This window comes from Dermacentor andersoni, chromosome 2 (genome assembly GCF_023375885.2).
Source record: "Dermacentor andersoni chromosome 2, qqDerAnde1_hic_scaffold, whole genome shotgun sequence".
In the NCBI taxonomy this organism is placed as follows: domain Eukaryota; kingdom Metazoa; phylum Arthropoda; class Arachnida; order Ixodida; family Ixodidae; genus Dermacentor; species Dermacentor andersoni.
The window spans coordinates 30,882,240-30,906,298 of NC_092815.1; the positions used below are offsets into that span (position 1 = coordinate 30,882,240).

Here is a 24,059-nt window from a genome sequence, read left to right on the forward strand (position 1 = left end):
TGCCCGGCCGCCCCCTGTGTAGCGCGCGCTGAATCACCGCGTCCCCGGTCTGGCTACGCCGACTGCCGTGTCTTACTTTTATGTTCTTCCTGCGGGTACGCGCGTGCCTGTGTGGCCGTCGTTGCTTTCGTTTGCGTTTTCGCCTTATTTATTTCCTTTGGCGCCTCTTCGGGTGGCGGTGGACTTAGCGGATGGTTGACCGCGGAGAGGAAAAGGCTTCGCAGGCGAATCCCTCTCCCCCGCTCCACCCTCTCCGCCGCGCTTTTGTTTGGAGCGCGCACTTTCCACGGCCGCTCGCCTCCTCTCCGTCCGTCTCCGCGCTCGGCGAGTAGCCCGCCGCTGAGCCACGGACGGACGCCCGGACGAAGGCGAAAAAACGCGTGCTCCTCGCGTAACGCATTTGCCGACCGAGAGCCGCGTTCGCTGGTGCATGCCCTCCCGCTGAACGCCGCTGCTTGTCCAAGCGAAGTTCGGGTTTCGTCACCCTGCTTGGACTGTGTTCTCGAGCGTGCTCCTGGACTGGAGAGCGCGCGCGCAGTTTGTGTGGTGTGGTTCCCCCGCGAGGTTCGGAAGATACGGGCCGGTGCCGTGTGACTTCTTGGATACTCATCGTCGACCGGCGCTTTTAAGGAGGGTGTGCTTGATCACGTTGCTTGTGTGACGGAAGGTGCGACATCTTCGGCTTCGCAGTACGTCGAAACTGGCGTCTCCACGCAGCTGCCATCGCGGTCGCCGGAGATATATGTGGCGCTAAGTAAGTGTCAAATTCGTCAAATTCAAAAAAGGAAACTCTGCTTTATTTTTTATTAATTTTTATAAGTCAGAACAGAAGCGTTAAGTTGCCTGAAAGATCTCTAGCACAGCGCAGGAGGGCCTTTAAGTGCTAGTAAGTACTGTGATGTGATGTGGTGTTGGCCAGTGCTAATCAGTTACAAAACGGGCAAATATGGAATAATTACACTGCCTGTATCTCCGAAATGTATCAATATAAGTCACGCTTAGTTATTTACGTCAAGATAGCGAACGTTCAATATGAGGACCCATCGTTTGTAATTATAGCCTAGCCATCCTCGGCGTCATGAGTAATTATTTCGGTGACACAATTTTAGTCTCTAAACTATTGACGTAGTTTTATCTATATTTCACATAGTTTTGCTCCCACTCCCCCCTATTATTTATTGAGCAAGTGAAGGGTCCTTAAGCATAAATAACAAATAATAATGATGACGCCGACTACAACTGAAAGTGGCTTTTGCCATTTTCATCGCGGGCCGCTTTAGAGCGAGCCTCCAGGGAGTCCGCACAAAGCGACTTGATCTAGGCAATCTAGTAAACAATATGTCTATTTACAACCTTCCGTGAATTTAAAAGCATTCGATACTCAGAACTGGCAACATTTATGTTAAAATATACTTCTCTGATCTCTTTTATGAAACCTAAAACATTTCTATAATACAATCTGATCTGTCAATCTTCTGTCAATCAACTTCGACTCACAGATCATTCCATGCTACAATGTTATGTCTTACGGAGGTCGGTATAATGTCAGCGTACATCTTTTATTTACGCGCGATGTTTGCTGTAGCAATCTTCTTCTTGCTGTACCTCACATAGGAGGAAAGAAAGAAGTAAAGAAGGAAGATAATAAAGAGCAGATTGATTCCTCGAGATGAAGCTTGCTACAACGAATTCTATGCTTCCCAACCGACGTTAATACTTGTTATACATACACGCGTGCACTAGCAAGCGCACACAAACACTCACCAGCAGTGATAAAATATACTTGACATTGTCTACATTTTTATCGATTCAGAAGTACGGCAAACCTAATGAAGCGCTAGTGGGGCAAACAATAGCCTTGACTTACTCGGCTTTCAATAATGCCCCCTAATAACGTTCTAGGGAATTTCTGACATTCTGTCAACTGCTGAACCAATGTTCCCTGTGCTTCGATTGCAACATAGTACCACGATAAGCAAGTCAAACGACTTATAGCGCAGTTCTGTCAGAAGGAACGAAAGAAAACCCAACAGCCCTGCGCGCATAAAAGTATTGCGAAGAGAGTCTTCCCGAGAGCCTTCGTTAGCAGCAGCCAGTTGCGGAAAGCTGTTGTGCTTCTTTGTGCCAGCCGCGTAAGAAAAACGTTTTGTCGTCTGGACGCGGATGTCCGGCGTCGGGGTTTCTCCCACCAATTATCTTTTTGCCTGTTGTGCTGTTCTCACGACTAATTGATAAGCAGCCACCAACATGGTGACATCTTCCGCGAGCGACTAAGCAGAAATCACGAAAGGCTAGAAGCAGCCGTGCTAGACAAGGACATTGATGAATTAACAATGGGCACTGTTCCCTTACTATAATGCGGAGACACCGAGGATGCATTCATCGCGTATGCAAGCTTTCGCTCACCTAGGTTACTTCAGATCAGGTGTCTGGAACTCCATTCTATCGCGCCACGTGTCGGACCTCGTATATGACACATATAGCTTCCGTTGAGCCGCACTGCGATATGTTCCAGAGAGATCGAGACAGGGTTTTGGGTGGGCGAAATATACTAGGTGTGCAAAGCGTGAGCGCTGTTGGCGTCTCTTCGATCGCGGCCAAGAGCTCTTCGGGAAACGCCTCAGGCTCCTGATTATCAAATCGGCGTCAATCGTAAGGCAACTGACTCTTCATTTGCCGGTGCACTTGTACATCTTCCGCAACGATGTACAGATTATTATGCCTTCGAATAACCTTGTTTGGTGAAGGCCGAAGAATAATAGCCAATTAACGGCACTTCCATGTTTCACTTCGCGCAATCTTGACTGCCGACTAAGCTCATTGCAAGATTCCTATTTGCGCGTAGGCTTAACCAACGTTCGAGATTAATTTAGGCTACCTAGGCTTATGCAACTCTTTAGATTCATTTGAGCTCCAATTAGCGCACACACGATAGCCAGCTCTGAAATTCGCGGAAGTGGAACAGCCGAAACACACGTAGCATCAAATCATTTCGGGGAAAACTTTTAATTATACGACAAAATAATGAGCCGGTACTACGGAGCCTACAGCATGTTGCACACAAAAACATCGCGACTCCTGCGTAGATTGTCAATTGGGTAAGTTATACGCGTACTATTCTTTTTGCAAAATCGTTTAGCTTAAACTGCCGGATATATTGAACAAAAAAATCTCGCATGCCTCGATTCTCAGGATTAATGGTACCAGGTCTTCATGAGTCTTATTAATGGCTATGCCAACTGTTAATAAGGGTCACATATTACATGCTTTCTATTCTATAGGCATGCGGACGCTTAGAATATGTTGGAGAATTTCTCGATTACCACACAAAGTAACATTAAATATCGAATGGCAGTAGCGCTTAGTCTTAGCTCATGCATACCCCAATCGTATTTCATGTTTTCATCACGCAGCTTTCTTCAACGCTTACTGTAGACGCTGACGTCCACAATGTTGTTATGGTCAGTCAAACCACTCTGCGCAAATGGCCGCGACGTACAGGTTTAACTGCGTGCTGCTGTGAATGAGAGAAGGCAGTTGCGAAGAGTTCCAAAAAATGTGATATGTCATTAATGTCTTTCGATGGTATCTACATTAACCGGACGTCCTTAAGGAGCATCTTTGACCATTTCAGATTTGCGCTTCATCCAAGTTGGTATTCACAAAGCAATTCGTTATGTTCAAAGCCGTTCGCGCAAGAAAAGGGTCTGGTCAATTGTGATAGCGAACAGTTATGAGCACTGCAGCTAGCGAATGAATGACGTATTGCTACGAACCATAAAGCTGTGAATTCGGACTCAGGGCTACCCATATATTAGATCCACTCTACTGAATGAAACGGTAAATTTATTCGGCCCGGAAATTGGGGGCTTTCTGGAATGTTACTGAAGAACGTGCAAACAAGAAGGATGTAGTAGGTGGTGCTGTGGGAGTGAAAGCGTGTGCTCGAAGGCCTAGTTTGAAGCTTCGCTGTGAAGTGCACGGCGATCCCGAAAGCAAATGTTATAGCACTGAAACAGCTCACGTTCAAGCTGGAACTTTGCGCCTCCCTTCAGAGATACAGACAGGAATTAACTCTGTTGTCAGAAGTGGTGCATGTGCAAGTACATATGTTCTGGCGAATCCATGTTGACTCATCTAAAGCAGTATAACAATGTGCCGCAATATTCCGAATCTAGTATTGTTCTGCATGTGCTTTTATCTCGTAGTCTTTAACGCGACATTCCGCGTCTTTTGTTTGTTTTGTAATCGTTAGTTTCGAGAAAATGAGCCCGTGTTCTCACAATTTTGTTGAGGTGTGCGTTAGGTATAGCAGTATCTTTCTTCTGCGTAAGACACGCTTTTAGACCCTTTTCTTGTTTTTGCTTCCCTTGCACTTCACATGAGAGATTCAGAAAGAGCATAGTAGTTGCATCATCATTATAGTATTCATCATCTTTATCATAATAATATTTGAATTCCGCCTTAGGGCGAAGGACTGTCCGAGTCATCTCGCATTACCCTTGATCTGCGTCAACCGAACCTATGTTATGCCGGTAAATTTCCTAATCACATCTCTCTCTCTCTCTCTATATATATATATATATATATATATATATATCTGGCGCTGTTGTTAACGTTTGTCTAAACCAAGCACCATTTGCACATGTATAAGAGCCCAAAATATTTGCCATTCCTTAATTTAACTTCCCCCGCTATGTCAGCATGTGTCTCCTTTCACCCAGGATAAAGGTAAAAATAAAAACGAAAAAGGGAAGAAGGAAACGACTCGATTTCAATAGATGTCATTTATGAAGGCTTCCTTGTGCTTTCTCAGGCCTCCGTGAATATAATCTCTTCAGCGAAAGCAGAACACGTTCACAAGAAAGCATGTCAGAACGGTGTAAGCAGACAGCGAACTTTTTTTTTTTTTTACAGACGCATTTACGGGCAAGAGGAGGCACTAGTGCACAAAAGCGTGCGAAGAAAGTGTGGACGATTAAATTCTGTTTTGCTATTTTGGGGCAGCTTTGAGAAAAAAAAGAAAACAAACGCGTCGCGTTGCTGCATCCGCGGTTTCGCCGCATGCAAAGAGTCGAGGTCACGGTCAGCTAGAGGAGCGCCGAGCCCAGCGTCTTGCCCGCAACTCCTCCTTTCTTTGAGATCGGAGGCGCGAACGATTCCCCGAGCAGGCTCGTACTTTCGCCCGTCCTTTGGACATGCCTCGTACGGAAAGACGGCAGAAACGAGACGCAGAGAGGGGGAGAAACAAGAAGAAAGACGAAATGCCGCGTTATTAGCAGAAAATACGCGACACGAGCAAGGAGGTATACGCGCCACGTCACGAGGGCGGGTTAGTCACGCGAGAAAAAAGGAGCCTTATTTTATCTCCCTCTCGCTTATCTCTCCGTTTCCTTCGTGAAAGACGTGACAGAGACGGCGCTGAGTCACGAGCGGCGTGGTCAAGTCGTGAGGTGACTCGTTCGTTTCGAAACCACCACGCGGTCGGTCCGCGGTGGCCCCGCATCAACAGCACGTGAGTTCCTTATTTTGGCGCGTTGGTATAATTACGTCTTCTTCATGAGTGCAGAGAGTCTTAGCGGGAATATCTCGCGCGCGAGCAATATACGCAAGTTGCGCTGAAGCTTTCCAACAGTTGACAGCGCTGCGAGAACACAGAGACTAGCGAGCGCAAGAAGCGAATGTTTGAGAGACGCGATTCAGATTTGCTATATGACACTTTCGAAAGAACCCCTACCGCGAGGCAAGGGTTGCGCTCGAACACGGCATCACCGGCATTCCCAAGCCTGGTCTCTGGAGTGGTCAAACCTCGGCGTGTAACACTCAGATAAGCGTCACTCGGGGTTTGGAAGGTCGTAGGATTTTTATCCACAGGACTAGCGGCTGGTGCGGAAGACGCTGGTGTGAGAAGTTAAAAGAGCCGCAGCGTCCACTGGTTGCTGCAGCGTGCATGTATACTGGCTCCACACTGAGGGCAAGCTCGTCGAAGGGCTGTCGATAGGCGCTCGAACTTCGGGAAGACAAGCGTATACGTCATTAGACAGCGCGGTAGGTCCCCATAGTTATACGTCGAAAGATATATATGTATATAAACCACCAAATACGATTTCCACCATGAGAACTGTGAGAAAGAAGGAGCCTTTACGAAAATGGTGTTTACGCCAGACAAGGTGTGACGAATACAGATTATATTGTTTTTCGACACAGCAGCGTAGCCAGTGTCAACATTCGTGAAGAGCGTACTCAAAAGGGCAAATATAGCGGCTTGTTTTTCACTGTCGTAAGCGCCTCGCTTTCGAAACCAACAGCCGTTAAAACCATGGATGTGTGTGTGTGCGTTGGCCAGGGAGGCGGAGGTGGGCGGTGGCCTTTATTTTGACGAAACGCTTATAAGGGTCATCTAAAAGAAAAAAAAAGTCTAAAGAGAGCGGTGGCTTAGAAGAAAAAAAATGTTTCGAAATGCCACTCTGTCTGGATTCCTAGCACGTGGGCTGCCTTTCCTCCCTTAGACCATTACAAGACTTATTTCACACAGCATTCGCGGTGTAAGGCGCTCTAGTTTTCCTTTCGCAGGCAGTTGCGTTCTTTATTTGCTCTTCTTCTAGAGAATTTCGAGACGTCTTTGAAAGTGCAATTGATTAACGTTCTACAAGCTCTCTTTCGGCTGCGTGCGCGCTTCAGCAGAACTCTCTGCTGACTCGCTTTTGTGCGCAACCGGTCTTTCTCCTTCTACATTACGCTGCAGTGAAACTGAGAACTGCTTTCCTGGCAAGTATTTTATCATGAGTTGCTCTTTACACATTCTAAGCGCGTTATCATCGCTACTGCTGATATCTCACGTATAAGAAACGTGTTTTGGGACGACTCAAAGAAAAACGACTGAAATGAACTCATGATTTTGCTGGCCTGGACAAACTGATATTGACGCCGGTGCAATTTGAGAGATACAGGTGGCACCTGAGCCTCGACTCTCACACCTGAAGACCCCTATTAGTTGCACAATGTGGGCTGCTACAGCATCTACGCAGCATCTACAGCGGCCAAAATTAATCCAGAGTCCCCAGCGTGTCCCATAATCATTTCTTGATTCTCACACGTAATGGTACAGAATGTATTAGTATTTATCTTTGTCCTGTTCTGTTATCACTTTATAAATTACTAAGTTTTTTTACAGCGAAACTGCTACCCTATAGTTGGTCGGGATTTCTCACGACGGTGTCCTCACGAAAATAAACAAAAGAAAGAACCTCCGACGATTGAGGGGAGAAGTGCATACATTATTTGGCATCACGCACACAACGCATAGCACAGCATTTTTTCCAATAAAGAACAAAAGCAAAACAGGCATCCAAACCACATAATTGATGACAAGGCGCTCCCGCTAACAATGCGAAGCACATAGCGCTCCCCGCGTACATTTCTCGGCAAAGATTACTGTCGCGCAAGCTGCCTTGTCGACGGCTGCTTGCGCCGTGGGGAGGGACGTCACTAGGCTTTCATATATGCATGAAGCAGCCTAGGAACTGATTTCATTGTTGTTGCAGCACAGCTATGGGTAGGCAACGCCTAGTTATAACTCCCGCGGCGTAGCATGAGCACGAGGAGGGGCAAAGGAAAAAGAAGCGGTATCGTGGAATTCCAGCACGGGTTAAGTCCGCACGTCCGCATTCTCCTGTGGCTGAATAACGGGCCGGAGTTGTAACGGCCCTCAACAGTTGTAGTGGTGGTTTTCAACATCTTCGCTGGTAGTAATTCCACTTTCGCAGGGCCTGTACGGCGAGTAAATTTTTTTCTTCTTTCTCTTGTACACGGAAGTCAACTGATGAGCTTGTCTATTTAACCTCTATATTTTTTTTTCGCTTCATCTTCTGGCTGCCTCTGTTAACGAGAATTTGACCAGCAACAGTGCACGTTAGCCCAGTTGTCGTAAATGCCTGGGTGGCAAATGACTTTGCAGAAACACGGATTCACGATTAGGGCACCGGCACTTCCGCGCACCGGCACACGAGTCCTGGAAAGGGAAATCAACGGTCAGGCCGGGCGCGAGTGGTGGGTTCGTGTATCAGCACTTAGAGAGCCCCCTTCGATGCCTTTCAGCGCGTCTGAACAGGAAGTGAGCGTGTAAGCCACCGCGTTTGCATTTGCTTTTAGCCCGTAAGAAGCATCTTCGCAATCCTTACAGCCAACGGTCATTCGGCCTCACGCAAGTGTGCACTGCAATAAAATTTTACACCCATCAGGGCTGACCTTGTTGCCCTAAAACAATCGTCTAAGCTTATGCAGTATTCTTTTTTTTTTGTTCAAGTACCCTAAAGACTCATGCGGGCATTACATAGGGGTGTTACAATAAATTAGTGATAGATACAGTATACGCATTTAAACAGATAATGCATGCTACAATAAAAAGAACACAAACGGGAAAACAGGAAAGAAAGAACAGTACGAGCAATACAACGACACGTCCTAAACGTTGAAGATACCTATAGATTTAAAATGGCTGTTACACAAGATCAACGTAACTTGGTCACTTCATACAAGGAAAGATGCTTGCTAAAAAGGTACACATACCAGCAGATACTGCATGAAACAATGAAACGCACAAGCAGATAAGATTTTATGCAGTACAGGTGACCCTGTGCTAACCTAGAACGAAACCATTTGCGCAAGGAACATCAAAATATTGTGAGGGAAAAAAAAGGTACAGTAAGAGTAAAATAAGAAAAAAGAACGCAATAACAGAGTGATGCCTATAACAAATGAGTGAGAGTATAATATATTAGTACGTTAAAATAGTGTTTGAGTTTTGCTAGGAAATCATCATGACTTAGCGCTGATACGATTTCATTTGGTAGCATATTCCAGTGATATATCGCGAGAAAGAAATTTAACGCTGTAGTCACTGCTTTACTATCAGGAACGCTATGTAACGCTGATGCACGCATGTCACTGTCGATCTCGAACAAACCCGAGCGTGGTGCTGAAGGAAGAAAATACAGGTACGATAGATAACAAATATTGTTGGTGGAGAAGATAAGCCCCAGAAGGTTCAAATTTTTCTTATTGAGCTATAAGCCGCGATATTGAAGCTAACGCTGCAAAAGGACTGCTGTCCATGAGGAAAAGAAAAAAAGGGTCAGTGAAAGACTAAATGCCAGACTTGTTATTGTTTGTAATGTAAGCAATCCTTCTAATGTATATAATCTCATTAAGGTGGTAGAAGTCTCTTTTTCGAGACTGCAGGCTGGGGTAGCGCTTACACATTTTGTTGCCCGAGCCTACGGTCTTTTGCACCGAAGTTACTCGAAGTTACCTGAAGTTACCCTTGCGAGTTACCCGAGTGCTCTCTGCCTGCGCGTGCGCAGTGGAGGCTCACAATCTGCCACGAATGTGCCCACGGAGGTAGGACACATGGTAGAGAACGTTTATAGCTGCCGGGACTCGAAAATACGAGCTCTAAGACTGTGGGCGGTTAATCATCGATAGTCACTTTCTCTCTGTTTTTGCAGTTTCTGCGTGGAGCTGGCTGGCACGCATTCATTAAATGAATGTATAACATTGAGGGCATCAACCCTGGCATGAAAAGAAATACTTTTCAGAGCTCGGAGCATTGTCTGAAAGTACATTTTTTTTTCCTTTACGTGATCTGATCGTGAACATCGTCATCGTGAATTAAAAACTGTGGCAGTTTCAGTGCTATAGAACAGACGCATCACAAATGGAGACGTTCAGCGGGCACCTCTACACAGAGAATAGCCAGCGACCCTTTTGTTCGACAAAAGAGGTGCATCAAGTGTCGAAGACTACCTGTCATTGGCGCCCATCTTTGCCAATAGAAGGGCCTGAAGTTGACCCTACAAAGGTTGCCCGAGGCAACTTCATCTGACGCTGTCCCCCCAATTTGTGAGGTAGGACCAGATTTTCGCTTGAAGCGAATGCTCTGCTTGTTCCAGCATCGAAGGTAAGTTCTCTCATGAGGGATTTCGTCAACTTGAGAACAACATTACACGTAAAACTTATTTAACTATTAATTAATTAATTAATTAATTAATTAATTAATTTAACATCCGAAACCAACAATCAGGCTATGACAGACGCTAAAGAGGGTGAGCTTGGAATAATTTTTAACGTAGTGGATGTCTCTGACGTGCACCAATGCACGAGCACTTTTGCACTCGGCCCCCAGCGTAAAGCAGCCGTCGCGGCCGGGAAACGAAGCTGCGACTTCCGTGTTCCGCGTCAGGACACCGTAGCAGCGGTTGACGTTCTCACTTGCACGCTGGCAGAAATCGCTGCAATGCAGAATGAATGCAAGTTTTCCTGTTGGGGCAGGAATGTACCTGAGCTGTACAGCTACCCAGGAGTGAACCATACTGGCGGCTGCGTTGGCGATAATGACGACCCTGACTTTGTGGGAGTCAGCGCGTGGCGACTGCTGCGTAATCAGAAACGTGGCTGCGTTGGTAAGCGGCCCTCGACCGCGAGACTCCTTCTTTGCGTGGTATTCTCGCATTGGCCGGAACCTAACGGCCCGGCCCGCGCGGCATCGGCAATTACGGCTCGCGCTGCTGCCGTGCTTGGGGGATTAGACATGCCGAGAGTGCGTAATCTTCGACATCGTGCCGGAGGACACAGTGTTGCCCACACGCACACACACACACACACACACACACACACACACACACACACACACACACACACACACACACACACACACACACACACACACACACACACACACACACACACACACACACACACACACACACACACACACACACACACACACACACACACACACACACACACACACACACACACACACACACACACACACACACACACACACACACACACACACACACACACACACACACACACACACACACACACACACACACACACACACACACACACATGCATATATATATATATATATATATATATATATATTGGAGCGTTGTTTATAACTCGAGTTTTCTTATCGGACTTCCGAAGTAATTGCTTTGTGCTCAAACCAGGAGCAGCCAACTTATGCTAGAGAAGCGCTTGATGAGCGCGTTAAGTGACACCCATTACGTGCTGCAATACGTGGTGGGTAAAACAGATTGGACTATTCGTCACCAACGCTGGTATTACGTTAACGACATGAGGCGCATGTCGTAGCCAAGACATAGCACATGCTAACCCATGTTTTTCGAATGTGCGCTTGCGCTGCGACGATATTGGAACTGAATGTCTTGCTCTGCAAAAATTACTGAGCTTGCGTTTCAGCTCATTCGCAAGGTGTTAAAATTAATTAAAAAATGGGGTTTTACGTGCCAAAAACACTTTCTGATTGTGAGGCACGCCGTAGTGGAGGACTCCGAAAATTTTGAGCACCTGGGATTCTTTAAGGTGCACCTAAATCTAAGTACACGGGTGTTTTCGCATTTCGACTCCATCGAAATTCGGCCGCCACTGTCGGGATTCGATCCCGCGACCTCCTGCTTAGCAGCCCAACACCATAGCCACTGAGCAACCATGGCCGGTCATTCGCAAGGTGTACCACGTGCCTGATGATAAGGGATGACGAGCCCATGAAGTATCAGAAAGCTTACATTCCGGCATCATGGTTGCACCGGCCCTTGCAGCCACATCAGCGTATACCGACATCTCTCGGATTATGCTGAAATTGCGCTCTTCTAGGGCTTGTAATTGCTGGAGCTCGGATGGACTCGTTGCAGACTCAATTTTCGCAGTTGATACGAGGGCTCCTTCTAGGCACTGGTAAATGAGTTACCCAGAAATACGCACGCTGAAAGAAGTTTCATGAAAGGAACAAATTGTCATCTTCCCCATAGTAGCACGAAGCCTCAAAGAAAACTCACAGTGCTTTCTCAGAAAGAAAGCTTCGCAGTTGAATGGAAACTTCGTCCTGGTATTAGGCAAAGAAAATCGAGACGAACGCCTTTCCGGCGTGGTCTCTCTCCCATCAGAGCTAACTAGGGAAGGGTGCTATAGCACACCGCTGCAGGACGAAGAAAAATTTATCGACAACTGGAAGCGCAGGGCCAATGGATATAACAAATGAGTTCTTCGAATTTACTACATTGTGGCTTCATGCTATTGAGTGACAGACAAAAGCTATAGTAATCAAGACAAAAAAATCAAAAGATACGGCAAGTACCAGAAGCTTTGACCACAGCTGTTGCCAGAACCGTCGCTTAGGATGACTTTCTTTTTTTCCTTGGTTATTTTTTTTTCTGGAACAGATGCACTAGTTGTTAAATATTCCTTTTGCACAGTCTCCGCCGACAAAGAGCAACCCGTAAAAGGCATCATTGTTTCTGCGTAGCGTGCTGGCCTATCTTTCAACACGCTGGTCTTTGAGGCGGTTTTCAATTACCAGTACGCGATTTTTGCGTATGTGTCGCGTCAATCTTGAACAATGACTCTGTGCCTTTGTGACCGTTCAGACACACCGGTAGGTAAGCTGGCGCACTTATTTGCCGCTATTGCGACGCTATAGGTGGTAAGGCATTTTATGAAAAGCTGGTGACCGTTAGTTATTGCGTTCCGGAGTTTAATCATTCCAATTGCGTACTACAGCGACAAAATCGAGAATGGTTCCTTTGATATTGAAAAAGAAATTGAAAAATGAAAAGCAGAGATTTTCATGCAGTAGGATATTCGCACTAAAATGTAATTTATTTAATACAATAGACACAAGTTTTTTTTTAATTATCAACTTCATATTGACAGACGTGTAATCATTACGCCGTGTAAACATTGCAAGAAGACGTTTGTGCAAGCGGAGCCACGCTGTTTTTGAACTGCTTGTTATAAGTTGCTCTTGTTTTATTCTTCGTTGAATCTTTCCTTCAATGCAATTAATAATTAATATTAAAAAGAATTGCGCCGACAGATACGTCAGAGCAGCCAAATCCTCTTGTGTGTTTCATAAAGCCTGCGGTCAGTAAAGTGTTCCGGCTGACATACCGCCGAAATAATTTTACGTCGTTATGTTACGATGCCAAAGGTTCCATGAATGTAAATGGTGGTACTCATTTAGGTGAGTGATACTGATCGCATTGCAACTGCAGGAGCGCTTACAGAAACTGAACCTGAATTATTTCACCCGCGGAAATCTTACCACGCAAATTGGTAGGAGTGCCAACGAAATTTGAAAAGTACATGTCCATCATCGCGGCATAAAATTTCGGCAGTAATGTATAGCCACCTGGCTCGCTTTCAAAAACGGCGACTCATGTTAAACCTGGTTTGAGGGCTGTTTTTTTTTTTATTGATAGGATATAAGGAGATATTGGCGCACCAGTTAAGGCACCCGCTACTCTTGAATGGGTCTAACCTTCAATATGCATGGTTCAAGATTACATATCAACGAACCTTCTCATACAAGCACCAGAACTTGTCAAACAACGTTTTCGCAGTAACACTACGACATAAAAAAATACAAGTTAAATACAATATGCAAGTTAAATGACTCCACAGCCCTGTAGAAGAAGGCTCAAAAATAGAAATGGTACTGCCACCCAATAATACAGTCTATAGTCAGCGGGTGGTGCATAGGTCGTGCAAATGCAAATAATACTGTCACCTAACAATACAGCCTCTACTCAGTGGGTGGTGCATACATCTTGTAAATGCATTATCACATATAGTCAGAACAGAACAGTCAACATAATATAATCCACGAACACATACAGAGCGACATTGAAATAAAAGGAACATTAAAGGTGTTTATAACGGCCAACAATGCCGCTGTCTTCGAGAAAAGTTTTTAATGCTTTTAAAGTGATCTTCTGCAAGGCCGTTGTTGGCCAAGGGCCCAAAAGTTTTTTTAAACTGAAAGGTCTGTGGTCTAAGGTCGTTAGGGTTGATTTAAGTCGGCGTCCTGGTGTGTCGTCATGTGGGCAATCTAGAAGGAGGCGATGTATATCTCAATCTACAAATCCACAGTTATATTCGGGGGTTCCCACAAGTCCAATTCTATGTAAGAAATGCTTTGTGTAGGCAGTGCCTAGCCTTAATCGATGAATAAGGGTTTCCATAGTCCTGTCTAATGACAACGAAAATTTGAATTCAATAAACGGATCAATATGGTATTAGTCGGAGCTCTTAGAATTCTGGTCAAACCAAGTGTTTCTACACATTTTGAAAGACGTTGTCCTTATAACGCAGCGTAATTCATTCTTTGATATTGGGAGCAGAACCGCATCATCTTTTAGGTGTGCTTGTCGTGCTGCTTCATCGGCTGCTGTGTTGCCAGGAATGTTAAAATGCCCTGGTATCCACTGAAATGCTATTTTATGTATCGCTGCGCTTGCCTTTTTGAGGCTTTTAAGTGTCTCGTATATTATACTATCACTTAATGTTTTCCCTTTTGTGCTGCAGAGTGATGTTAGAGCCGCCTGTGAATCGCTGAAAATTACCCATTTTTGGGCATCTCTTACTGACAATATAAATTTTATCGCACATAGGATTGCGAACAGTTCAGCCGTTGTGGACGAAGTCGGACGAGCTAACTTAAATGATTCTTGTTTGTTGAGGTGCGGTATAATGAATGATGAAGTTGAAGAGGTCGCTGTACTGGAGCCGTCTTTTTAGGCGTGTCAGTATTCTGAATATTGCATATATATCTGGTGAAATGCTAGTTGTTGAGCAGCTTGAATGTACATGCCTCCTTTTCTGAATACCCCCGTCTACTGACAATTGATTTTTGGAAGTGTAAGCAGCCATGGGTTATATTCGACGTATGAGTTTCAAAATTCATTTCTTAAAAATATATGGAGACTTTCTTGAATTTATTTATGAACATAACTTCTATCTCGTTTCTTTATGTCTAGAGCTAATGGGGGGGGGGGGGGGGCTTTTATGCTGTGTTTGAAGACGAAAGTAATGTCGGCATGTTTGTGTAGTTCTGATAGTAGGAAACGGTGATTCGCGAGCCTCTGCCATTACAAGACAGCTAGAAGTCGCTAGTGGAACTCCTAGCCATATGCGTGTTCCTCTAGCTACAAGTCTTTGAACTCGAACTTCTTACGTGTTGGAAAGTGCGTGTAAGATGCGCGCTGAACACGCAATTTTTGTCGTATTAATGCATTGTGAACAGTCAGTATGGGCGATACTGATCCGCCCCATGATGTGCCTACAAGTCTCCGAAGTACAGTCATTATCGCACTGACTTCATTTCCGAGTTTTTTTTTTTTTATGTGGGGTGCCCAGGATAGCTGCCTACCAAGTTTTATACCAAGAAATCGATGGTGTGTGACAATCACTAGAGGTTGTCCTTCCAGATTCAGAAGAAGAAGAAAAAGAAGAAGAAACTTTAGTAAAGAATAGTCTGGCAGTCCTTGATGTGGTGGCCTCAGGTGACGGCTCGAAGTCCTTGGACTCGAGCGGCACCTTCGGCTTGCCGGAGGGCCCTGAGCTGGTCTGCCAGCTCTGAACTTCTGATAGCCGCCTCCCAGCGGCGGCGACGCCTACGGAGAAGGTCCCCGGCGGCTCCCGCATCCGGGGCGGCATCGGGAAGAAGCGAGCTCGAGCCTTCTCCTACTCTGGCAACGGCTGCGATTATGGACGCGTCGCCAACGGAGCTGGTTTGATTACTGTTGTTGCCGGCACACTCCCAGAGCATGTGTCGCAGCATTGCTCTCTGTCCGCATGTTTTACACGTGTCTGTTGGATACAAACGCGCATAGCAGTGATGTAAGATAGCGGGGCTAGGGTAGGTGTGTGTCTGGAGCAAGCGTAAAGTTACGGCCTCGTTCCTGTTCAATTTATCGTGCGGTGGCGGGAATGTGCGTCTTTCGAGTCTGTAGTGTTGGGTGAGGTCTCTGAATGTAGTTAGGCGATCGCCCCACGCCCAGTGTGTTTCTTGTTGCGGCGTTTCTGTTGTAGTGTCCCGATCCGGCAGATCCGATGCCCCGCTCTCGGGGGCGGAGGCGGCCACATAATCAGCGGCGGCTCGGCGTGTGAGACCTCGAGCCGTGGCGTGGGCCGCCTCGTTGCCCGCGAGCGGAACATCGGTGTGCGCCGGGGTCCAGAGGAGCAAGACCGTAGAATTTTGGGGTTGCGAGGGCGATGACGAGTCGCCGTCCTCAGAAATTTGGAGTATGCGGGCCGCTTCCCGCGAGACACGACCGCGCGCGAAGCCGCGGATTGCAGCCTGCGAGTCGCTGATCACGATCGCAGCGTTCGGCACCGCGACGAGTGCTAGGGCTATCGTGGCTTCTTCATCCGCCTCCGTGTGTCCCGTGGTCACCGTGGCGCTCGCGAGGCACTTACCCGAGCGGTCTACAACCGCTATCGCGTGTGCGCTTCTCCCTCCTCTATATCGCGCCGCGTCTACGTACACCACCTCGCTGCTGTTGCCAAACTTCTTCGGAAGGTCGCTTGCTCGTTTGTTGCGTCTCCCGGCGTGGTGCGTCGGGTGCATGTTCTTGGGAAGCGGCGGGATGATCAGGCGGTCGCGAACAGAGGCGGGAACCGCCGTCTTTTCTCCATGCTGAGTGTGGTACGCGATGCTGAGCGACTCGAGGATGCATCGACCTGCTTTTGACCTCGACAATCGTTCGTATTGCGCAATGTCGTGCGCCTCGATTAACTCGTTAAGGGAGTTGTGAACTCCGAGCTCTAGAAACTTGTCGGTGCTCGCGTTGAGTGGAACGCCGACCGCCCTCTTGAAGGCCTTTCGGATCATGCATTCGACTTTGTTTTTTTCGGACCCGATCCACCTCAGGTAGGGGGCAACATACGTTATGCGGCTTATCGCGTACGCCTGCACGAGACGGATCGCGCACTCTTCACGCATACCATTGCGTCTATTCGTGATGCGACTAAAGAGTCGGATCGTGTCATCTACCGAACGACGAAGTATTCGCACCGTCTCTCCGTTATGGCCGTTTGCCTGCAGGTGTAACCCTAGGATTCTGATTTTCTCTACGTGCGGTACGGGAGTACCATCTGCCAATGTAATGCGTATTTTGGAATATTCCCGTTCCTCTTCCCGCAGGGTTTTACGACCTCTCCTTGTGGGTTTGTAGAGTAAGAGTTCGGACTTGGTAGCCGAGCACTCGAGGCCCGTTCCACGCAAGTAATTCTGAACCGCATCTACTCCTGCCTGTAGCGTTCGCTCGACGTGACCGTCACATCCTCCCCCGGGAACCCAGAGGGTGATTAAATCCGCGTAGAGACTGTGATGTGATCCTTCTATTTCTGTTAATTTCTCGGGTAGACGAAGTAGAACTAAATTAAAGAGTAATGGGGATATGACGGATCCTTGCGGCGTGCCGCACGGAACCGTCTGAAATTCCGGCGATTCCTCGTCGCCGACGACGACGCATGCGCGCCTGCCCGCGAGGAAATCTCTAACGTAATTATACATTCTTTGGCCTTGTCCTAATGTTCAAATTGTTTTTAAGATCGCTTCGTGCTTAACGTTGTCAAAGGCCTTTTTATTATCTAAGCCTAGAATTGCCTTAGTGGAGCTGGTAGTGTCATCTACGATCTGGTGTTTAAGCTGAAGCAATACGTCCTGTGCGGAGAGGTTGCGGCGGAATCCTAGCATGGTGTGCGGGAACGCGTCATGATCTTCGAGAAAGTCGGTCACGCGGGTGAGAACTGCGTGTTCCATGACTTTGCCGACGCAAGACGTAAGCGAAATCGGTCTTAGCTTATCGAGCGTAACTTGCTTGCCAGGTTTAGGAATCATGATAACGCGGGCCCGTTTCCACGCTTCGGGAAGGGAACCCTCTCGCCAGCACTCATCGACGTAGGCCGCGAGTCGGGAGACTGACTCGTCGTCTAGGTTGCGGACAGTCTTGTTGGTAACCCGGTCCGGGCCGGGCGCCGATCGAGTGTTGAGTTCGAACAAGACTAACCGAATTTCCGATTCGCTAAATTCCGCGTCCAGTTTCTCGTTTGTGACGCCGTCGTACTCGGCGTTAAGAGTGAAAATTATTTATTGCCTCCAGGTGAAGGGCAGTACAGCTGTCCTTCAGTGTGATGGAACCATTCACCTGTTTTTCAAAAATTGGTTAATGATGTTTACGCCATCTTGCAATGCCATCTGAAGTAATTGAGCTTTAGTAGTAATTGTACATTAGACCCAGATGTCCAAACGCACACATCATGTGCATACAGTGAGAATTTTAACTGTGATGGCAGTATTCGTGTTTAATCAGCCATGATGCAGTTAAAAAGAAAAGGGGTGAGTACGCTTCCCTGTGGTACTCCCTGTTTGACAAGAAGTTCAGCACTCTTTCCTTCACCCGTCTGAACAAATGTTTCGCGACCTAATAAAACTTCAGAAATCCACCGCAAGGGCCTGCCAGACAATCCAAGTTCTAACATACTTACAGAACATGAACCTCACCAACAGTGCCAAATGCCTTTTTGATGTCTAGGAATACTGTTATCGTCAAGTTTCCACATGCACGTTCGTATTCCACACAGGATACTGTGTCCAATATTGCATGCATTGTGCATCTCTGTTTTCAAAAACCTACTAAGTAGTTGGACAACACATCCGTTTCGTTACACCACCATTGAAATCGCGCGTCAATCATTTTCTCCAATACTTTGCATAAACAACTTGTCAAACTAACGAGGCGAGAGAAGTCAAGGCACAGGGCGTCTTACCCGGTTTTAATATTGGGATGATTCGAGTTACTTTTAAAGAGTCAAGTATAATTTTTCTATACACAGATTATTAAAGATGTCTAAGCGAGCATTTCTACCTATCGGCCCGAGCAGGAACGTACCCAGGATTATATTTCGGGAGGGGGGGGGGGGGGCTACCTAAGGTCACCTTTCTATGCAAATGAGAGGGGGACGGTACCTTTACCAGTACAAATGGGAAAGTCTCAAGATTGATTTGCCAGCGCTACGGGGATGTGTGTGAGAAACCGTGGCGTGGGCGGGCGGAAGGGGAGGGGGGAGAGGGGGTATGCCGCTTAATTTCGGAGAGGGGGGGGTAAGCGGGTGCCCCCAGGCCCCCCCTTTGGTACATGCCTGGGCCCGAGGTTTCTTAGCATATTGTACAGTGCATGTAATGCCGTCCGGCCCAGCAGCAGACATTTGGCGACATGATGCAATTGCACATTTAAGCTTGGTTCATGTAAAAGCAGGCTCTAATTGAGAATGTTGTGCCCTGTTGTTGGAAATGTTGTTGGGCGTCTTACCCGGTTTTAAAATGGGGATGATTCGAGCGACTTTTGAAGAGTCAAGTATAGTCAAGTATAGTTTCTTCTATACACAGGTTATTATAGATGTCTAAGCGAGCATTTGTACCTATCGGCCCGAGCAGGCACGTACCCAGGATAATATTTCGGGAGAGGGGGCAACCTAAGGTCACATTTCTATGCAAATGAGGGGGGGGGGCGGTACTTTTACTAGTACAAATGGGAATAATGTCCATCGTTCGCCATAAACACGCATAAACCCGCAAAAGATAAATGAAATAACGTGTATCTGAATAGCATAGCTGTGAGATACACCTCTCTTTTACTTGACAAACAAGCAACCAAGTCGAACGAACTCGCGCAGGAAAGATTAAGCACAGGACCAACACTGCCAAGAAGTGAACAAGCGAAAATGTAAAATAAAGATTTCTAGTAGCTTTCTTGAATTTGCTCTGGAAGAATTCTAGAGAAATATATATTTGGAGAAAAATCACAGTTTTCTTGGATCCCTCGTTTATTGCTCTACCAAGTGCCAAAACCAAACCGTATTGTTATTTGCAAAGTTGCGTAACGATGCGTGCCCGCCAGTCCCGTACAACCACGTAGAGCGCAGGATGCTGCTGTTCTAGATGTACTGCGCCCATAGCGGAAGGTTGGAAAGAGACCCACATAAGCACAGCAGAGAAGTGGCTACGTCAGGCGGCTCGACTGATATCTGTAGGAAAGTCATTTAAAACACACGGAATCATTCTCCACTTCCGGCCCCGTTTTCTCTGCTTTTCTTTTAAATAAAAAGATGTGGACCCATAAATATTTTCACAACCAACTGTTAAATTTGGGAATTTTCGCTTTTCCTTTATGTCTGGTTGTTGCCTCGGCTCTCTGCCTTAGTAGAGGGAGTATGCCGGGGAGGGGGAAGGGTAAGCGGGCGCCCCCGGGCCCCCCCTTGGGTACGTGCCAGGGCCCGAGGTTTCTTAGCATATTGTATATTGTATGTAATGCCGTCCGGCCCAGCAGCAGACTTTTGGCGACATGATGCAATTGCACATTGAAGCTTGCTTCGTGTAAAAGCAGGCTCTAATTGAGAATGTTGTGCCCAATAGCAAGCATTAATTTTGTTTAGCTAACACTATTGAATTATCAAATTCTGCACATTGTGATGAAAAAGCAGGTCTGGGAATAAGCTCACAAAATTCATCTGCAACTATCATCTCACACTTGTCCCGGGCTATACAGCGAGAGCACGAAATGGGAAGCTCTGTGTTACAGGTCCGCTTAAAGAACGAATTAATAGAAAAATTGTTGGGACAGTCGTGTGAGGAGACAGCGTGCAACAGAAATTACGCCAGCGGATTTGCCTAAATTTTCCATGGGTCTGCGCATTACATTGTGATTTTTTTTTACCGTTTTTGTATGCTTCTATACTTCCACTCCGTCGGTACGCTCTTTAGCATCGGCGTCTGATGGCTCTTAGGTGTTCATACTCTTCATCAATTGACACCTTCTTTGTGCATATGTTCACATTATCCTACTAAAATGTAGTAAATTTTTCAACCGTTGTAGGTTGATTAATTTGACCCCTTAGGCGGCATTGAAAAGCTTTCTAGTTGGCTTGTGGACCATGATTGTGGATCTCATGATTCCGGGACTACAGAAGAAGACAGATCTACCGGCCCCTGCTCTAAAACAGCTGAGCTTACTTCTTCTGCATGAAAAGTACAGCAACCACGTGCACATCTATACCGATGGATCGACTACGTCGTGCAGTTCTGGTGGTGCCGTGGTTATACCAACGCGAGGAATGACACTGCGGTTCAAGACATCGCATGTCACGACCTCAACGGCGGCAGAACTAACGGTCCTGCGTCGAGCACTGGAATTCATTGATTCTGAAAGACCTAGAAAATGGGCTGTGTTCTGCGGTTCAAAACCGGCATTACAGTGCACGCAGTCAGTTCTCCGACACGGATGCCATGACCAATTGACATACGAAGTCGTGAAACTTTACCATGATGTCGAACAAAAAGGTCACGAGGTCGTTTTTCAATGGATACCTGGTCACTGTGGAATCAGTGGCAATGATTCCGCCGATAACGCTGCTCGCACAGCACATCAAGGAGAGCACAGCGTTTCAATTCCGCTTTCGAGGACTGACGCTGCAAGGCAGCTTCGACACCTGGCACGCAGTCTCACAGTGACCGAGTGGAACTCGCCAAACCTACGACTTACGCGACTGCATCGACTAAACCCCTCCCTGCAACTCCGACCGACACTCGGACTTCCTCGACGTGAAGCTGCGCTTCTCTGCCGCCTTTGGTTAGGAGTGGCCTTCACAAAGGCATACTCTACATTAATTGGAGTGACTGACAGTGCAGCATGCGAGGTCTGTGGCACCGAAGAAAACATCGACCACCTGCTGTGCCACTGTCCAAGATATGCCCCAGAGAGACAAGAACTTGCCAAAGCTTTCCAAAAACTGGACAATCGGCCGCTTTCTGTGCAGGTGCAGCTAGAACACCGCCCTCATCGCCCGTCGGCCCATAAAGCGGTGAAGGCGCTCTTGTGTTTCTTAAGGACTACGGGTTTGTGCGACCATCTGTGACTATTAACGCGATTTCTGTAAGACCACACGCGTCAGCGAACTCGCCGCAATTTTCTTCTTTCCTTCCCTCCTCTCTCTCCCTGTGATCTTTGTTTTCCCCTTTCCCATTCCCCCGGTGTAGGGTAGCCAACCGGACGTTATTCTGGTTAACCTCCCTGCCTTCTACTTTTCTCTTTCCTCCTCCTCCCCTCCCTTTCCAGTTGGCTGGTCTGCTGTAACACCTGATATCCTTGTACATGCTAGGGTGATTTACAAGGATGGCAAAGTGATCACTTCCACGCATTTCCACATCCGTTATCCATCCCACACCATTTACTAGATCTTGTAAACACAGGTGGCATCTATGCAGCTTCAATAATTATATCCACGAAGAAATGTTGGCGATACATCATTTAAAATAGTCCAGTTGCCTTTGTCTATGGCGCACTCAATAGCATCATCACGTATATAAGAATGATAATTGCCCCGGATAATGTTGTGTGCATTGAAGTCTTCACAAATAAATACATTAGAATGAGCTATTTTGAAAATATTCATTAGCGCTTCCACTGAAATATGGTCTGAATGTTGCAGATAAAGATTAAGCACTGTTATGCACAGATTACCAAAGGATACTTCACGTGCAATGAATTCCGGAAAGTCTGAATCACTGGACTGAATTTGATAAGATTGCAAGTCATTTCTGACGCAGAGGAGCACTCTGCTAACAGCACCTTGACGAGACGTGTTGTACATCGCACAATTCGATAGGCGAAAATCGTCACTGATTCCCGCCTCTTGAATGCAAAGCACGGGAAAGTTGTATTGTACAAGCAGTTTACGAAAGCCAGCACGCTTCCTTCGAAGACTGTTGGCATTCCACTGAAATATAGAGACAGTTTTGTTGCGGTTATTCAGGTACTGCTCGCCACAGTTTGGGCCTGGATTGTTGACACAATAGTGATTCCAGAGGCAACAAGGCTTTCATTTCTGATAGGTTGCTTGCTTCCGGTAGAGCATATAGGATTGATTTGAGAGCTGCGAAAAGCTCACCGATGCGGTGGTATGGTCGCTATAAACTGGCGTTACTTTTGCAGTAGTTGCAGAAACCTCAGCAGTCATGCAGGCAATACGGAATCGGGGTGTAGACGAGCGGTATGTAAAAATACTGAAAGATATATATAGCGGCTCCAAAGCCACCGTAGTCCTCCATAAAGAAAGCAACAAAATCCCAATAAAGAAGGGCGTCAGGCAGGGAGATACGACCTCTCTAATGCTATTCACAGCGTGTTTACAGGAGGTATTCAGAGACCTGGATTGGGAAGAATTGGGGATAAGAATTGACGGAGAATACCTTAGTGACTTACGATTCGCTGATGATATTGCCTTGCTTAGTAACTCAGGGGACCAATTGCAATGCATGCTCACTGACCTGGAGCGGCAAAGCAGAAGGGTTGGTCTAAAAATTAATCTGCAGAAAACTAAAGGAATGTTTAACATTCTCGGAAGAGAACAGCAGTTTACGATAGGTAGCGAGGCACTGGAAATGGTAAGAGAATACATTTACTTAGGGCAGGTAGAGACCACGGATCCGGGTCATGAGGCTGAAAGAATCAGAACAATAAGAATGGGCTGGGGTGCGTTTGACAGGCATTCTCAGATCAGGAACAGCAGGTTGCCGTTATCCCTCAAAGGAAAAGTGCAGAACAGCTGTGTGTTCCCAGTACTCACCCACGGAGCAGGAACCTGGAGGCTTACGAAAAGGGTTCTACTTAAATTGAGGAAGACGCAACGAGCTATAGAACGAAGAAGGGTGGGTGTAACGTTAAGGGATAAGAAAAGAGCAGATTGGGTGAGGGAAGGAACGCGAGTTAATGACATCTTAGTTGAAATCAAGAAAAAGAAATGGACATGGGCAGGACATGTAATGATGAGGGAAGATAACCGATGGTCATTAACGGTTACGGACTGGATTCCAAGAGGAGGGAAGCGTTGCAGGTGGTGGCAGAAAGTTAGGTGGGCGGATGAGATTAAAAAGTTTGCAGGGACAACAGGGCCACAATATGCACATGACCGGGTTAGTTGGAGAAGTATGGGAGAGGCCTTTGCCCTGCAGTGGGCGTACCCAGGCTGATGATGAATTTCGCAGTAGAGGAAGAGAGAGGGGGGTAAAAGAAAGGAAAAAGGCAGGGGGGAGGTTAACCGGAATATAGATATCCACTTTGCTATCCTGCGCTGGGGAAGGGGTAAGGGGAGACCGAAAGATTTAAAAAAAAAGCACACATATGAAAAGA

The 24,059-nt window shown here is 46.7% G+C and overlaps 1 protein-coding gene across 1 annotated transcript in view; it reads left to right on the forward strand.

Annotated features, from left to right (window-relative positions):
- Window positions 1-381: 381 nt before the first annotated feature.
- The window catches only part of LOC129387822 (uncharacterized), a 133,106-nt gene continuing 109,428 nt past the window's right edge, over window positions 382-24,059 (forward strand). The window contains exon 1 of the mRNA XM_055077406.1: window positions 382-754. The gene's annotated coding sequence lies outside the window, so the exon portion shown is untranslated. The remainder of the gene's footprint in view (window positions 755-24,059) is intronic.